This window comes from Myxocyprinus asiaticus, chromosome 10 (genome assembly GCF_019703515.2).
Source record: "Myxocyprinus asiaticus isolate MX2 ecotype Aquarium Trade chromosome 10, UBuf_Myxa_2, whole genome shotgun sequence".
Classification (NCBI taxonomy): Eukaryota; Metazoa; Chordata; class Actinopteri; order Cypriniformes; family Catostomidae; genus Myxocyprinus; species Myxocyprinus asiaticus.
The window spans coordinates 9329678-9346572 of NC_059353.1; the positions used below are offsets into that span (position 1 = coordinate 9329678).

Sequence of the window (16895 nt, forward strand, 5' to 3'; positions counted from 1 at the left end):
AGAAGCACCACAAAATGATGTGGTTGCTTCAGCAATTGCATTTTTCATCTCCCAATTGCTTTTATGACACTATCAGTTAGGTTTACGTTTAAGGTTTACAGTAGAGAGGTCAGTTTTGTTTATTTTAAAACTCGATAGAGAACTAACCTGAAAAAAACCTAATCTTTTTTTTTTTAAGAAAAGTATGGGAGAAAATTGCTTTTAGCACCACACAGTGGACATTTCACCCTGAAACTTCTGTGATAAGTGTCATGAGCCATGTAAATCAAATCTCCCAATTGCTTTTATGACACTATCAGGTTTATGTTTAAGGTTTACAGTAGGGAGGTCGGTTTTGTTTATTTTAAAACTTGATAGAGAATTAACCTGAAAAAAAATAATCTTTTTTGGAAGAAAAGTATTATGGGAGAAAATTACTTTTAGCTCCACACAGTGGACATTTTACCTTGAAACTTCCATGCTGAAGTGTCATGAACCATGTAAAATCATTTTGCAAAAATGTGTCACTGTCATGTAATTTTCATGAGATCAGTCTGATTTGTATTGTTGATACAGTAATGGGAATGGTAGGTCTTATAATACCATTATGTAAAAGTAGATCTCTTGCCATCGAAGTCTGAGCAGCCTTGCCATAGGAATACATCAAAAAGAAAATGACCAGTCTATGCAGAGCAGATAGCAGATCAGCCACCTGAATGTTTATGTTCTGCCAGTGTCTCGGAGGTGGGCATATGGAACACCTTGTAGCTGTTGGCAGCTAGTCCACCCACACGGGGGACACAATGGATTGATAGACAGTAATTCTTCCATGAACGAATCCTGCCTGTCTCTGTGTCTATGTTGGCCACGGTTATCGCACTTCGGCTCTGCACAGAAGCGCGTCCTCGCCACAATAGCCAGAGAGAGGTCATTTGGATTAGAATAGGAGGTTTATGGCTGGTGTTGGGCACTGCTCCTCTGTGAAAATAATACCTCTGTTATCAGTCATGCCTGCGGCTGACAGTCAGCGTACATTAAAAGTGGCCAGCACAATCCCTGAACCCTTGGCTGACCTGCGATCTCTTTGTCTGCCGTGGAGATTTATCAGTTGATTCCGTGTGGTCTATCCGCTCCAGAGGAACGGAGGGTCCTGAGGGGCCCCAGAAAGATGCGGCAATAAACCTGCCACAATAGGGGATTAGGTGGTGGCCGATGCAGGGCTCCCATTGTGCTGGCTTCTGTAGCAGAGCAGTACATTCAGTACAATAGCACCAAGGAAGAGGGATGGCTAACACAGGAGAAATCACATTCTGACAGGCTTTGGAAATTATGCTAATAGGCTTAGTTGTTTCAAAGCAACTTTCTCTCTTTTTCTTCCGTCTTTCTTCCTCTCCTGCACTCAATTTGTTACAGGCATCATGGTGGCTTATTGAGATGTGTCAGGGGATTTTAGTGAAATGATGTCCTAAAATTACTGACCCAGTCACATCTAGCGTCTTAGCGAGAAGGATGCAGAAACATAATTTCATCCTTTTAGCTCAGTTGCGTATATGTGGAGGTATTTGTGTCAGTATTTATGTTCTATATTAAAGCATTCATGTTAGTGATTGCACCACAGGTAAGGGTTGGGCACAAGCAAATCATTTTTTTTTGTTTTTTTTTTTACTTTTCCCCTTTTTCTCCCAATTTGGAATGCCCAATTCCCATTGTGCTTTTTTTAAGTCCTCCTGGTCATGTAGTGATTCGCCTCAGTCCGGGTGGTGGAGGACGAATCCCAGTTGCCTCCGTGTCTGAGACTGTCAACCCGTGCATCTTATCACATGGCTTGTTGAGCGTGTTGCCACGGAGACAGCGCGTGTGGAGGCTTCACGCCATCCACCGCGGCAACCACGCTCAACTCACCACGCACCCCACCGAGAACGAACCACATTATAGCGACCACGAGGAGGTTACCCCATGTGACTCTACGCTCCCTAGCAACTGGGCCAATTTGGTTGCTTAGGAGACCTGGCTGGAGTCACTCAGCACACCTTGGGATTCAAACTAGCGAACTCCAGATTTGGTAGCCAGCGTATTTTACCACTGAGCTACCCAGGCCCCAATAATGTGAATCATTTTTATAAAATGGCAGCAACAGCAATATGCTAAAAGACACCAGTGTTTAAAAAATAGTTGCATTTATTTATATTAATAATTTGAATAAACCATTCTTCCTCCAAGTAATACTGTTTACATTATTATATATCAGTTAATTCCTCTAATTCAGGAGTTTTCAAAGTTTTTGATGCCAAGGGCCCTAAAATACGAGACATTTGTGAGAGACTCTCCTTCCTAAAATATAAAAGCAGCTTTATATTTTCATGCGTAGAGCCATTTTTACTATGTGAGAAAAATAGTAAACATGATATTGGATTATTATACATGTTCAGTAGTTGGCTTTTTTATTGTCATTATACTAAAGCCAAAATTAATTATTCACAGATTATCTATAAAATATTATCTATAAAAATGATTTACTTGATATTAAGTTTACAGTATTTTATCTTCACTATTAATGTTAATGTACAGTATAAATCTGAAAAGGAAAAAAAAAAAAATCAATTAAAATGTATTGCTGTTCATAATACATATTGTTCCAAAGCATCTTTACAAAGAATATGACCTTACAGCCTTCAGTGAATGGTTGAAGAAATATTTTATTTAATCACAAAACTATATGCAGATTTGTTTTTATATCTTACGGTTAAAAACTAAAGGCAGTGTCCCAAGATTGATGATATTTAGTATACAGCACTAAATCACTTTACTGTTTGTTTAACCTATTTTCTGTGTTCACAGCACCCAACGGTTGATGCTGCATTGGCTTTTTTTGGAACTATTTTCAAGAGCCGAGCTAAAATAGACAAAATAATTGGCCATATTGTCTCTAAAATTTAAGCTACTCAATAATAACTTCTTTTAAAGCACTGTTAAAAACAGTATTGCTCGTAAGCATGCTGTTGTACTGATTACAATGGCCAGGTCTGGATTTTACAATGGCTTTGATCATAGCTCATCCAATCAGAATTCAAATTTGAAACTTTTAATGTGCATTTTATAATAGTGGGTGTGTTCATGTCTGATTTGTTTATGTGTCGATGTGATAGTCTCATCTCTCCGAGTCTGGGTAACTGCCCCAACATACTCATATACTGCATGTTGCCATGCACGGTTGTCATTGGACCCCGAGCTCTTCCCTGGGCTAGTTTATAGTCTGTACATATGCGTCTAGCTGTGAACACAGAGCTAAGCTTTCCACACACATACAGCACACACTCTTGACATTAACTGCTGACAAGAACACTGATGTAGAGTTAAGAATCCTTGGTAACAACAGTCTGTGCTGTGGTGCTCCATCACCAAGATTTCAATTATTCTGTAGCCCTATAGCATCTCTATAACATATACTGCCCAACCATAGCACAATGAAAATATCCTGAGAAGGAATCTGCAGAATCCGTGTGTGTGTGTGTGTGTGTGTGTGTGTGTTTTGATGACTTTACTAATAATCTAAAATTTAGAAAAAAGAAAAAAAAAATAGTAATAATACAAAATGAGCTGTTGTGTCCTAACTTAGTTTTGACTGGTAATGTAGCACCCAGTTTTCAGACTCACATCACCTGCAGCCATAAACAGCTTTACCCACATGGGAGTTTTAAGGGGCAAAACTAAGTTACTCACTCGGCACATATTGTAATTAGCCTTTGATGGCTGGATTCCGTTTCATTTTGTGTGGTGCTCTCGGCCTCAGAATGAGGGGCAAGTCAAGGGAGCCTGAAGGGATTGCATGAGATGCCACATTAATGCAAATGAGTATGCGAGTTTGCGTGCACATGTGTGTCCATCCTGTGGCAGGGCTGCTGGCCGCTGTGACAATGTGTAAATAGGAATCGTTGCCTAACAAAGATGTCACAGGAGAGAGAGAGAGAGAGAGAGAGAGAGAGAGAGAGAGAGCGAGAGAAGGTGAAAGAGAGAATGAGAGAGACACTTGCTCTTTTCCAAAAACCCATTGAGCTGTCTACATAGGCAGCATTTTAAGCCAGTGTGCTCCTGGTGCAAAGGATGTCTGTCAGTAAATGTAGGCAGGACAATTATGCTGTCTTCTGTGATAACTTCTTTTAGCCAAATTCTAAGACAGCATCACATTTGACAAACTACTATAAAACTAAAAATCCTATATGCACTTACAAATCATTCAGTACTGAAAAATATCAATGAAACCCTGCTTAAACCCGGTTTGCTGTTCTAAGCTGGCCTCCCAGCCTGGTCTGTTTTCTGGTTTTTGAGGAGTTTTAGGTACAGGGAGACTCACTAGCCAACTAGCTACACCAGCAAAAGACCAGGTTGGTCAGGTTGGGAGACCAGCAAACCAGCTTAGGCTGGTTTAAGATGTTCAGCAGAGAAAATGATCATGTTACCCAATATTTGTATGTGCTATGTGTTTTTATGCTTTTTTTAATATTTCAGAATTAGCTTAGCAACATGCTACTGTCACTCCACACTGTTATGAAACAGATGTGAGATCAAGATGGTGGCATGGCAGTAGCACGCAGCGGCCGCTCCAGATCCAATATGGAGCTATTTTTGTTTCTTAGCCCGATTTTTATGGCACATGGACATTGGAGCAACCGGTGTTCATGTCTACCATCACTAGACACTGCTACAATATAGAAATCATGCAACAACTAAGCTGCACGATGATCTGCTGGAGAAGCTACGTGATCTCGGCTTGCTGCGGGGACCAGGCCTACATTACTGGGTGTCGCCTGATGCCGGTGGACGGGGGAGGGGACATTGTAAGCAGTGTGCGAGGAAGTGGAAGCTCAGCAAGAGGGCCGGGGTCAATGCTAGGCTAAAAACAAACCCTAGACGGCCAGCTCTCCCGTCTGTCCTGCTCTCAAATGTCTACTCCCTGGACAATAAATTGGACTACATTCAACTCCAGCAGACTATGCAGCGTGAGTTTAGAGACTACTGCATCTTTGTTTTCACAGACGTGACTCAGCGACAGAGTTCTGGACGCCGCCATTCAGCTAGACGGGCTCGCCTCGTTTCATGCCTATAAAAATGCAGCTCTGTGCGGTAAGGCTCGCTGTGGTGGCTTATGTGTTTATATCAATACGGAATGGTGCAAGAACTCGGTGCTAGTTTCTAGTTACTGCTCATTGCTGGTGGAGTTTGTGACTGTTAGATGCAGACCATTTTATTTACCATAGGAATTCACAACTGTCCTCATAATTGGAGTATACATTCCCCCCAGGGAATGCCTCCCAGCCAGATTTGGTGAATGACTTCTATGCTCGGTTTGAGGTGCAGAATGACGTGGCTGTGAGGAAGACCACCCCTCCTCCCAACGACCAGGTGCTATGTCTTACCACGGCTGATGTGAGGAAAACCCTATGCAGAGACAACCCACGGAAGGCTGCTGGACCAGACAACATTCCTGGCAGAGTGCTCAGAGGATGTGCAGACCAGCTGGCGGATGTTCGTTCTGACATCTTCAACATCTCCCTAAGCAGCGCCGTTGTTCCAACATGCGTCAAGGCCACCACCATTGTCCCCGTGCCAAAGAAGTCTTCAGTGTCCTGCCTCAATGACTACCGTCCCATTGCACTCACACCCATCATCATGAAGTGCTTCGAGAGGCTCGTCATGAGGCACATCAAGACCCAGCTGCCCCCCACACTGGACCCCCTGCAGTTTGCATATCATCCCAACCGCTCAACAGACGACACCATTGCCACCATCCTCCATCTGGCCCTCACCCACCTGGACAAAAAGAAAACATATGTTCGAATGCTGTTCATAGACTTCAGTTCAGCATTCAACACAATCGTTCCTCAGCACCTGATTGGAAAACTGAACCTGCTGGGCCTGAACACCTCCCTTTGCAACTGGATCCTGGACTTCCTGACTTAGAGACCTCAGTCAGTCCGGATCGGGAGCAGCATCTCCACCACCACCACACTGAGCACTGGGGCCCCCCAGGGCTGTGTGCTCTGTCCACTGCTGTTCACTCTGTTGTCTCACGACTGTGCAGCAATGCACAGCTTGAATCACATCATCAAGTTCGCCGATGACACGACCGTGGTGGGTCTCATCAGCAAGAACGAGGAGTCAGCATACAGAAAGGAGGTGCAGCGGCTAACGGACTGGTGCATAGCCAACAACCTGTCTCTGAACGTAGACAAAACAAAAGAGTTGGTTGTTGACTTTAGAAGAACACGGAGTGACCACTCTCTGCTGAACATCAACGGCTCCTCTGTGGAGATCGTCAAGAGCACCAAATTCCTTGGTGTTCACCTAGTGGAGAATCTCACCTGGTCCCTCAACACCAGCTCCATAACCAAGAAAGCCCAGCAGCAACTTTCTGCGAAGGCTGAGAAAAGCCCATCTCCCATTGCCCATCCTCACCACATTTTACAGAGGGACTATCAAGAGCATCCTGAGCAGCTGCATCACTGCCTGGTTTGGAAATTGCCCCGTTTCGGATCGCAAGACCCTGCAGAGGATAGTGAGGATAGCTGAGAAGATCATCGGGGTCTCTCTTCTGTCCATCATGGACATCCACCACACGCTGCACCACAAAGCCACCAGCATTGTGGATGACCCCACGCACCCCTCACACAAACTCTTCACCCTCCTGCCATCTGGCAAAAGGTACCGAAGCATTCGGGCCCTCACGGCCAGACTGTGTAACAGTTTCTTCCCCCAAACCATCAGACTCCTCAATACTCAGAGACTGGACAGACACACACACACACACACACACACACACACACAACTGAACACCATCCGTCTCCCTTTGCAATTTGCACATTTAGCAATCATTGTACCGTCTTGCACTGTTTGCGTACATGCACTTTATGTAGTAATGTGTAGGTCTTATTTAGTTCTGTGTAGTCTCACATAGTTCTGTGTTTGTTTTTATGTTGTTTTTATGTTGTTTTATGTAGCACCATGGTCCTGGAGGAACGCTGTTTCGTTTCACTGTGTGCTGTACTAGCTGTATATGGTTGAAATGATAAAAAAAAGCCACTTGACTTGATTTGACTTGAAAGTAGACAGCAAGGCAGATCACTAAGTTTTGAAGCAGAGCTAAGAGAGAGGGACAGAGAATGTTGTTGTCCATAGTGACAGCCGACAGAATTATGTTAGTGAACAGAAGAGAAATACTGTTTTTAATGAGGCTGTGTTGCAGCTACATGTATGTCCCACTCCAAAGATTAGATGCTTTGAAATCCCTCTCTAATTATGAAATATGCTGGTTAGAGCATCCAAGGCCCTCACAATGAGTGACCTGCTCTGATATGTCTGTATCTGGGGTCATTACTGAATCATAATTAGAATGCTTTTAGCTTAGGCACAATATTATGACTCTCTATGACAGATTACAAAGAGGAATAGAGGTCTCTAATGAATTTATAAAGATATTTAAAGGCAAATACATTACAGAATGTGCTCATTGCTGTGTGATAATTGTATTAAAATGGCGTCGCTGTTTCTCATTCCTAACAGAGCGACTGCAAAGCTATTCATTAGCTCCAACAAGCGAATTGGTTACATACTATATCACAGCACATCAGTGGGGTTTGGAACTACTGAGCATCACCAAGATGTAAAAATGTTCCTAAATAGTATTTTTGTCTTGTTTTCCAGTAAAAATATCTAAACATTTTATACTAGACACATTTAGATGCAAAAAAAAAAAAAAAAAAAAAAGACCTTATTCACAGAAGTGCCATATTTGATTGTTGACGGTTATGAAATCAAGCAAATAAATTGGAATAAAGGTTAGTTCACATCTAATTTTAACATCTGAGAGTTTGTTGTCTACTGATTTATTTATTTATTTTTGGTAAGATATTATTTATTTATTTATTTATTTATTTATTTTATCTTTTATCCACGGAACTAAAAAATAAAAAATAAAAAAAATAAAAAATGTTTTAAACAACAGTTTTGTTTTGTTTTGTTTTAGTTTTTCAAAAATGTAACAATTTAGTGAGGTTTATGCTTGAAACAAGAAGAATGCAATTTGCTAATGGGGTAAAACAATTAATATTATTTCAAGACATATTCTATGAAAACCCATTTATTAGAGAAAATTATATGTTCTCTGAAAACAAATTGTATTTCAAGTAAATTTTTTCTTGTTTTAAGGACTAAGAACATGATTTTTTGCAGTGTAATGGCATAGCAAAATGTTTATGTTGTCCTTGATGCATTGCATTCATCACAACCAGAGCTAATCAAAACGAAACCCCAAAAAACAAATGAAGAATTCACTCTGTTAGTGTGCCAGCAGATGCATAAGAGAGCTGCGGAACTGGTGCTTTATACAACACTATTCATATCAGCCCTCCATTGGTGTTTGCACTAGTAACTACAAGGTAATGTTTCTGGAGTGGATGCTCATTCATTTCAAAAGGCACTTAAAGAGGCTACTCACATTGGAGCTTCACTTTGAGATATTGTTGCTGTGCGTTCTGTGAAGCCTGATTAAGTGGTTTGATCTGGAGATGATTTGAATGAGAAAGCCTGCTAAAGAGCAGATTGGGAAGGTGCAGACACACTGTAGGCATTATAGCAGTGTAACAAAAGCAGGGCGGGCAACACATGTTTGGAACTGTAAACAGTCCCAGAAAAGCACCGTGAATTAATACGCTAATATCCATCTCCAGTGCTCCAGCAGGGGCCTCTCTCCGGATCGAGTGCTGTCGGGCTCTACCTGCCATTTCTAATGCAAAGGAATGGCTATACCGTAGGATGCATGATCAAATCTAATTTTATCTGGAGCTGGGGTGGGAGAGTAAAAGTCCCTCTGACCTTGTGGAATGGAAGAGGAGGGAGCTGGTCTTTGGAACTAGGAAATCATTTGTTTAGTCAACACTTTCGACTACTCGCTCTGTTTACCGCTGGCACCATCGAAGTGGAGAGAAGCCTTCACTGACCTTTCCTTTCACGATGCGAGGTTGATGAAGAGCCTGGCTGCCTCTCTCCAACACAGTCATCGCTTTGTGGACTGCCTTCACAGCTAGCAATCTTTAGTTCCTGGAATGTTGAGGGAATGTTAGACGTTTGTTCTAAGAACATTCTTTTAGTTAGCCAATTTAAAAAAAAAATTTTTTTTACCAAAACTGAACGTTCATTTTAAGTTATGCATGATGATTTGGACAATGTTCCTCTAACATTCTCTTAACCTCTAAACTCTGTTAACACAACATCCCCAACATTTTCATTACATTAATGTGATGAAGTAAGTATATATTATTTAAATTATGAAGTATTTATACATTAAGATAGTATTTGTATGTTAAATTGAAAAATAATTTTATTACAGTATTTTTACTGTAATACATGAAGAAATGAATGAGAATCTAATGAGAAACACCTTTGAGAATAATGCATTTACAAATAGAAAATATTGAAAATAGAATATTGAAAATAATAATAATAATAATAATAATAATAATAATAATAATAATAATAAAATCTAATCTAATCTAATCTAAAAAAATAAAATAATAAAAAATAAAAAAAATCTAAAATAGACTTCATTTTCTTTATGGAAATATTTGTTTGTATTTACACTACCGGTCAAAAGTTTTGAAACACTTACTCATTCTTTATTATAATAATAATAATTATTATTATTATTATTATTATTATTATTTTTTTTTTTTTTTCACATTTTAGAATAATAGTAAAGTCATTAAATCTATGGAATAACATCAATGGAACTATGGGAATTATGTTGTAACTAAACAAAATCCAAAATAAATCAAAACTATGTTATATTTTAGCATCTTCAAAGTAGTCACCCTTTGCCTAGAATTTTCAGAAATGTACTCTTGACATTTTCTCAACCAACTTCTTGAGGTATCACCCTGGGATGCTTTTTAAACAGTATTGAAGGAGTTCCCATCTATGTTGGGCACGTATTGGCTGCTTTTCTTTATGATTTGGTCCAAGTCATAAATTTCAAAAACTTTATTTTTTTTTAAATTAAATTTTAGATTTATAATGAAATAAATTAATATGGTGGCACAATTATATTTTTGTCCTTAATACAGTTCCTTTGCAAAGCTTGAATCGTATTATGACTGGCATGAGCCGAATATACAATACACTCTAAAATACACTTAAGACACATCCACATTCTGTTTCCAGTATCATTCCATCATGTTTTCATACACCAACAAATAAAAATAGTACAGATGGGTGAAAGAACCTGAGGCAGCAGCTGAATGACAGAGAGCTTCTCTTCTACAGAGTTATAACTTGACACCGCATCTTTTAAAAAGCGGCCCAAGATATGTATCAAGAGGTCAAAGACATCTTTCTGTGCATGTTTATGTAGAAAAAACATTTAAATTCAGACAGGCACATGAAGGTGTCCTATGTAAATCCACTTTGGATGAGTCTCCCATGACAGGCCCCATCTCTCTGCTCTTCACATGTGTGACTGACTCTGAGCACCAATGGGCGAGTCCAAAGGTGCAATGATGGAAAAGTAGGCGTTGCATATGCAGATCTATTTGGTCCTTGTGACATCACAAGTTCCAAACGCGCCGTTTTTGCAGCTTGGTTTAATTAAATGCTCTTTTTCTATTAAGGAGGAAGTTTTCCATTCTGAAACTTGTTTTTATAGTACAATGACCTCTTATATGTCAAAAAATCAAGGAAAATTTGATTCCTCATATCATGACCCCTTTAAATCGTTGCTTCCAGCCAGCGCTGGATTGCTGTTTGAAATGAACTAACTCTCACGTGATGTTCGTTCCTCTGTATACAAAGCGCTCACTTCTGACTTCTCACGTTAATGTGCCATTGCGCTTACGTCACTGATGCATCGACTGCCGGCAGGAAGCAATTTTTTTAAGTAAATACAATTTTAATTATCTGTTAATTTTTTACACAAACCTATCGATTTGCATCAGAAGACATTAATTGATCGATGGGAGTCGTGTGGATTACATTTATGCTGCCTAAATATGCCTTTTGGACCATCAAACAGCCAGCAGCCTGATGGCACCTGTTAACTTGCATTATATGGACAAAAATTGCTGAAATGTGCTTATAAAAATCTTCACTTCAGTTCTGCTGAAGAAGGAAAGTCATACACATCTGGGATGGCTTAAAGGTAAATAAATCATGAGAGGATTTTAATTTTTGGGTGGACTAACATTTAATGCCAATTCAATTACGAATTCAATTACGAGTCTAAATTTGCTTTAGAATGCAAAAGCTGCCCAACAAGTGTGCAGGTGATGATGTTATTTTGGTGTCCTTGGGCACATTTGTGTTCTTGAGGCCTTTCATTTAAAAATGCTTCATAAAATTGGGTGTTTTGGTGGCGCAGGGTGTCATTAGTGTTGTTTACAAGGCAAGGTGTATTGATTCAGGGTGAGCTAGCCTCATTCTCCTCTGAGAGTTCCATTGTAGAGGTTCCAGGACAAACAGAGGAGCACTGATCACATTTCAAACCTCTCTGAGTGCTACAGCTGAGCTCTCCTAAGTGCCTTACTGTGGTTACAAATGGACCTCTGAGTGAGAGATTGCTTATGTGAATGCAATTCGGACGCATATGCGCATCTGTGATTTATGAGTGTGTATTTAAATGTGCATTTGTGTAGATAAATTTGTTTGTGTATACCTCTGTTCGTTTATCCTAAACATATGATCACATGTAGCGTATTAGCATGTTTACAAGATGTATAAACTTTAGAACATTATTTTGCCTGTCTCCACAGAGCTGAGGCTTGAAAATTTCGGTCCACAAACTGAATTTGTCATGCAACTGAAATTTGCTTAGAGAGGGACTGTCAGATCTCTGGCTGTGCGGCAGTGCCAGGCAGGCATTGATCAAGGTCAAAGGTTGTCTGAGCGGAGAGCTCTGAAGGTGTCAGTGTTGGCAGTAATTTGATTAGCAGTGGAAATGAAACCTATGCATGTGCTTTAATTGGGTTTAGGGCTTTTTCCCATGACACTCGCTTAGTCAGTTTCAACTCAGCATGTAGCAGTAACCTTCCATTTTAGCTTTATAAAAGAAACAACCTCTGAAAGAGTCTTTTAGAAGAAAATGTCAAAGTGAGAAACAAGCAGTGCAGGACAAAATATCACAGCAATGGCTTCTCATCTCTGATGGAGACAGTTGGCCTAAACTTTAATTATAGATGATTGTATTCAGTGATCAAGACATATCGATTTGGGAATGATTCCATAATTTGCTAAACTCAGTTGTTTTCGCCATCGGGACAGCGACCATTCTCGCTGCCAGGTCTAGTCGCTTTCATTGTTCCCTTTCAGAGTGCCATCACAGGCCCCCCTTTTGTCCCTGGCCCAAGTGTGGCTGCACACTCTGCACTGCATGTAGTTATGCCACTGGTCACACCACTTGACATTTTTAGAGTCATCAAATCAAAACTTATGTTATAACAACTGTATACACGTTTTTTTTTTTTTTTTTTTTTTTTTTACATGTGAAAAAACACAAATCCAACAATTATATTTCTTAAAACCTGGCTCGTGTTTTAAACTAGAATTTTAAATCGGACAACCTTATTTGTCATTGACCCACAACAGACATTTTGTGAGCAGTTACCTGGAATGGGATTCTGACCTTTTGACAACTTTTGTTCTCCTCTCCCTAGAGGAAGGGCATTGTCTACGGGCTTTTTTTTGTTTTCTTTTTTTTTTTTTTTTTTTTGAGACACAGTCAGATACAGTTTCACAAGCAATTAGCTTGAACAGGAGGTGCTGAATGAATGCATTTGTTCCCTATATCCTCTCTATCATTGCCAGCTACTGTATAAAGACACTACCGTAAATGAATCCAGCCAGCACTTACTGTCATGTCTTCACATTATGTTCCTATTGATTGATCATATCCTGTTTATTCATGGGGAGGTCTGCTCTCATATCATTTTAGCAGGTACTGACACCACTAGAGTCTTATCTGCATTGTATCCTACAACACAGAGGAAAATTTTAACTGTCCACACTACAACATGAAGACGGCGATAAGCATTATTTATGAATAGAAGCAAATTAAACAGGCCAAAAATTAACAAAGAAAATTTATGAGAAAGAGCCAATCAGGTCAGTGAACCAGGTGCTGATGTAAAGAAAGGAGCTCCACTTTCCATCATGTGAGTGCTTGTTCTTGACAGCTCTTTAATGAAAGCCAGTGAGGCTAATGTCTCTACGATATCACAGCCTCATCTCTCCAAAACCTCATTCAATATGTACGGCAGTGAAAGTCTATGAATGACATTACCCAAAGCTTGGCCTGTTCTTGCTCCACATCACACAAATGCTCAGATGTTGTGATAACTGCTGTCCAAGGCCGCATAATGTGTGATGTATAAGTTTGTGTGTGTAACATGACATGTTGAGGTGGAAGCTCTTTGTGTGTGTGAGCTTGAGGGCTGCTATTGATTACGCATGTGCTGTGAGGAGACGTTGGGGCTCACTCACAGGGCTAACAGGCTCAAGAAAGGAGTGAGACAGCTACAGAGGGGCGCTGAGGTGATTTCTTATCCAGGCCTCCCAGCACACGCTCCATACACACTCAGTCTTAACAAGAACACACGTTCTCTCAGGAGCGCCTCTTAATCAGGATATGAGAGATGATCTTATTACTTTGTCAATCTTTTCTTTTGTTATCTTGACGATGTTTGATGGTGGGGCGGTCGAGTAAAACCAAAGCCCTATGCAGTTCTTTTGCAATTTTGTGTTGTCGTTTTGATATCAACATGATATTAATGGCAACTAGTGATTGGTGGGCACATATGTCTCTATAGAAACTCCTTCAGAATCCTATGCAAAGATTGAAAGAATAAGAGGTTTTGTCCACAGGCCGCTTATGTTGCCAGGTGCATTTCAGTGTAAACACCCAGAAATGGCTGTATGAATTAAACATACATGAAAAATTATCGAGCAAGCAGTCAAGATTTCTACTTAGGTGCTCTCAGAATTTTTTTAATCCATTAAAAAAGTTTTTATTCTAAAATAAATTAATATCAATTTTGAAACAAAATAAAATCATAAGCACTCACATGAGATGAAGACTCAGATTAGTAACTTTTTACAGTTTAAATCATCATGGAGAGGGTCCCCTCATGTGGGCTGCCATGTTAGAACCAGATGACCAGTTGAATACTACTCGCTAAATTTTAGTAAGAACCCTGTTATTGGACACTTTCACTCTTGGATTTAATGAATCATGGCTGACTGTGAATATTGAATTTCTACTATGGCATCAGTAACTGCATCCATGCCACAATGGCATCAGTAACTGCATCCACGCAACTAGGTGACATTGTAATTTCAAGAAGACTGCCATGTTGATCAGCATAACATAAACAAAAAAACTTCTGAGTGCACTTTTAAAGTTGTCTACTTGTATGGTGATTGATTTTAAGGCTACGTCCATATGAATCCGGGTACATTTTCATTTTCTATAATGCTTTCCATTTACACTGCCATTTTCAAGCATTTTGAGAAGTGCTCCAAAAAGGGGCGGAGGTTCCAAACCACCATTAAAGATATAGCTGTAACCCCTAACCTAACCCTTTCCCTAACCTTAACCATGAGTGGAAGTGACTCCCTTTTGGAGCTGGCGCAACCCCCTTTTGGTGTAACCACGCCTCTTCTGGAGTAATCCTGCCCTCTTTTGGAGATTCCGGCCCCATCTGGAGGTCTTCGGCCTGCAGATATACCTACTTGAGTGTTTTCCAAAAGTTGCTTGTCCACACTAAAACATTTGAAAACTCTTAAATCTCCTTACTGCTCATGCAAAAAATTGCTGATCCATGTATGATCTGAAATGTAATTACTTCCCATCACCTTTGAAGTAATGCATTGGGAAAGTTGAACAAAGTAGCATTTATCTTTAACAATGGTATCAAAGTGAACAGCAGGCACAACAACGCCACTATAACATGGGCCGCCAAAAAGATTGTTTATGGTTGAATTGATCACATGACTGCATCACAAGACAACAAATACATCATTGTTTTCAGATATGACAGTTTTCCCTGTCCACACTACAACATGAAGACAGCGTTTTCACATTTATCCACATGGGAAAGCGTTTTTGAAAAACTCTGTCAAAAACATCTCAGTGTGGTCATACGACCAAAACTCTGAAAAAAAATGCGTTTTCAAACGAAAACATATTAGTGTGGAGGATGTGGCCTAAATCATTTATAATCACTCACAAAATATTAATAGAGTAACAAATTTAGTTGCCTGCAGGCTTAAATTAGTTAAATTAAATTTAACGGAGAACAGCTTTGTGTCTCCATAGCTATGAAAGAGCAATCTTGCTGGTCCTTTAGCAAGACATCTTCTGGCCTACAGGTGTGTGTTCATCACATTTGGGACTCTGTGTTTTCTGATTTGCAAAGGAAACAGTGTGTCAGTTTAGATTTTTTTAGATTTTAGATTACAGGCTATATACAGCCACTTATTTTATTTTTTATTAGCCCTGTTTTGTTCAGAGGAGAAGCAGGTGATGCATTTAAACCTGCATTCTCATTATTCAAGACACTTTATGCCATTTACAACTCACAATATGCATAAGAGAACTTCTCAGGAGAAACGATATCCATCACTGATATTCTGGAAGCATTGCTTTCAACTCAGGAGGACCTTTATTAAATGGAAAGATGTTCTTCTGCTGTATTACCAGCTAAGCAGAACCTGACCACACAGCTTCAAAAATAAAATAAACCTCAGTTTTCATGCTGCAAAGCAGAATTCAATTGATTCTAGGGAGATCTTGCTGACTTGAAGTTTTGGTTCACCAGCTGTATCAGGTATTGAACCTGCAACAAGAGGGGAGTGGAATACAGATCGGTGTTAGCACCAGTAATTAGCCAGCTCATCATGATTTTTCTCCCTTCATTATAGGTAATGGGATGGGATCCTCATGAATAGGGGCGGATGAGCTGATGAGTACAATTTAATAGCAGAGATATTTTATTTCCATTTTAAGAGGTGTATTTGCATAATTCATGCAACATCCGCGGAGTGTGACATTAGAGGAGACTTATTTTTAAATGCGTTTTATCACATAGATTTGCCTTTAGCCTCCCAAATGTTCTCCTCCCAGAGGAAAATGTTATTTCTCTGAGGTTGTCTTAAGTATCTATTTTGTCTCAGATGTTTCTCTTGAAATTTCTTGGAAGAAATAAACAATAGACAATAGAGAATATTGTTGACATTAATTGTATAGAGCTATAATAAAATGTGGCCATAGCCAGATAATTCGGTCTTGGAAGAATGTTTAAGAAATTAATGAGAACGTTTTTGAGGTTATATTAACCCAGAGTAACATGTAATTGCTCAAAGTTTGGGAGACTTAATTAAGTTCTCAATTATCTGTAATTTAAGGATCAACTTTGTCTCAGATGATTATCTTAAACTTCCTTTGGATAAATTTGAATACAAACAAATGAGACCATTATTGACATACCGAGTATAGAGCTATACATTTATTGTGGATAGCATAGCTCAGATAATTTAGTATTTATTGTTGATTTTGGGATATTGGCAAATCTGAGCACATTTAGAGGCATTTTTGAGACTCTGTCCTATGGGCCTCCTTCTGAAATGATAACATTTTCATTCTGCATTCAGTTCATATGTGCGTGTGGCTAAGCATACACACATCTCAGCACTGTTGGTACAGCTATTAGTTTGTTTAAGTCAGTGCAGATGATTAAATGTCTTTCCATTGTGTCCGCCAATGCATATGGTCATGTGAAATGATTTGGTCCATTAAAAGTGGCAGCATAGTAATGGGGTAATGAATGGCCCTGTAGGCTTGAGTCTCCCAGTGTCCTAATTTGTCTTCCCTCCTCTTG

The 16895-nt window shown here is 39.6% G+C and overlaps 1 protein-coding gene across 3 annotated transcripts in view; it reads left to right on the forward strand.

Moving 5' to 3' along the window:
• The window catches only part of LOC127446743 (ephrin type-A receptor 3-like), a 168008-nt gene that overhangs the window by 64205 nt on the left and 86908 nt on the right, over positions 1-16895 (forward strand). The gene's annotated exons all lie outside the window — the stretch shown is intronic.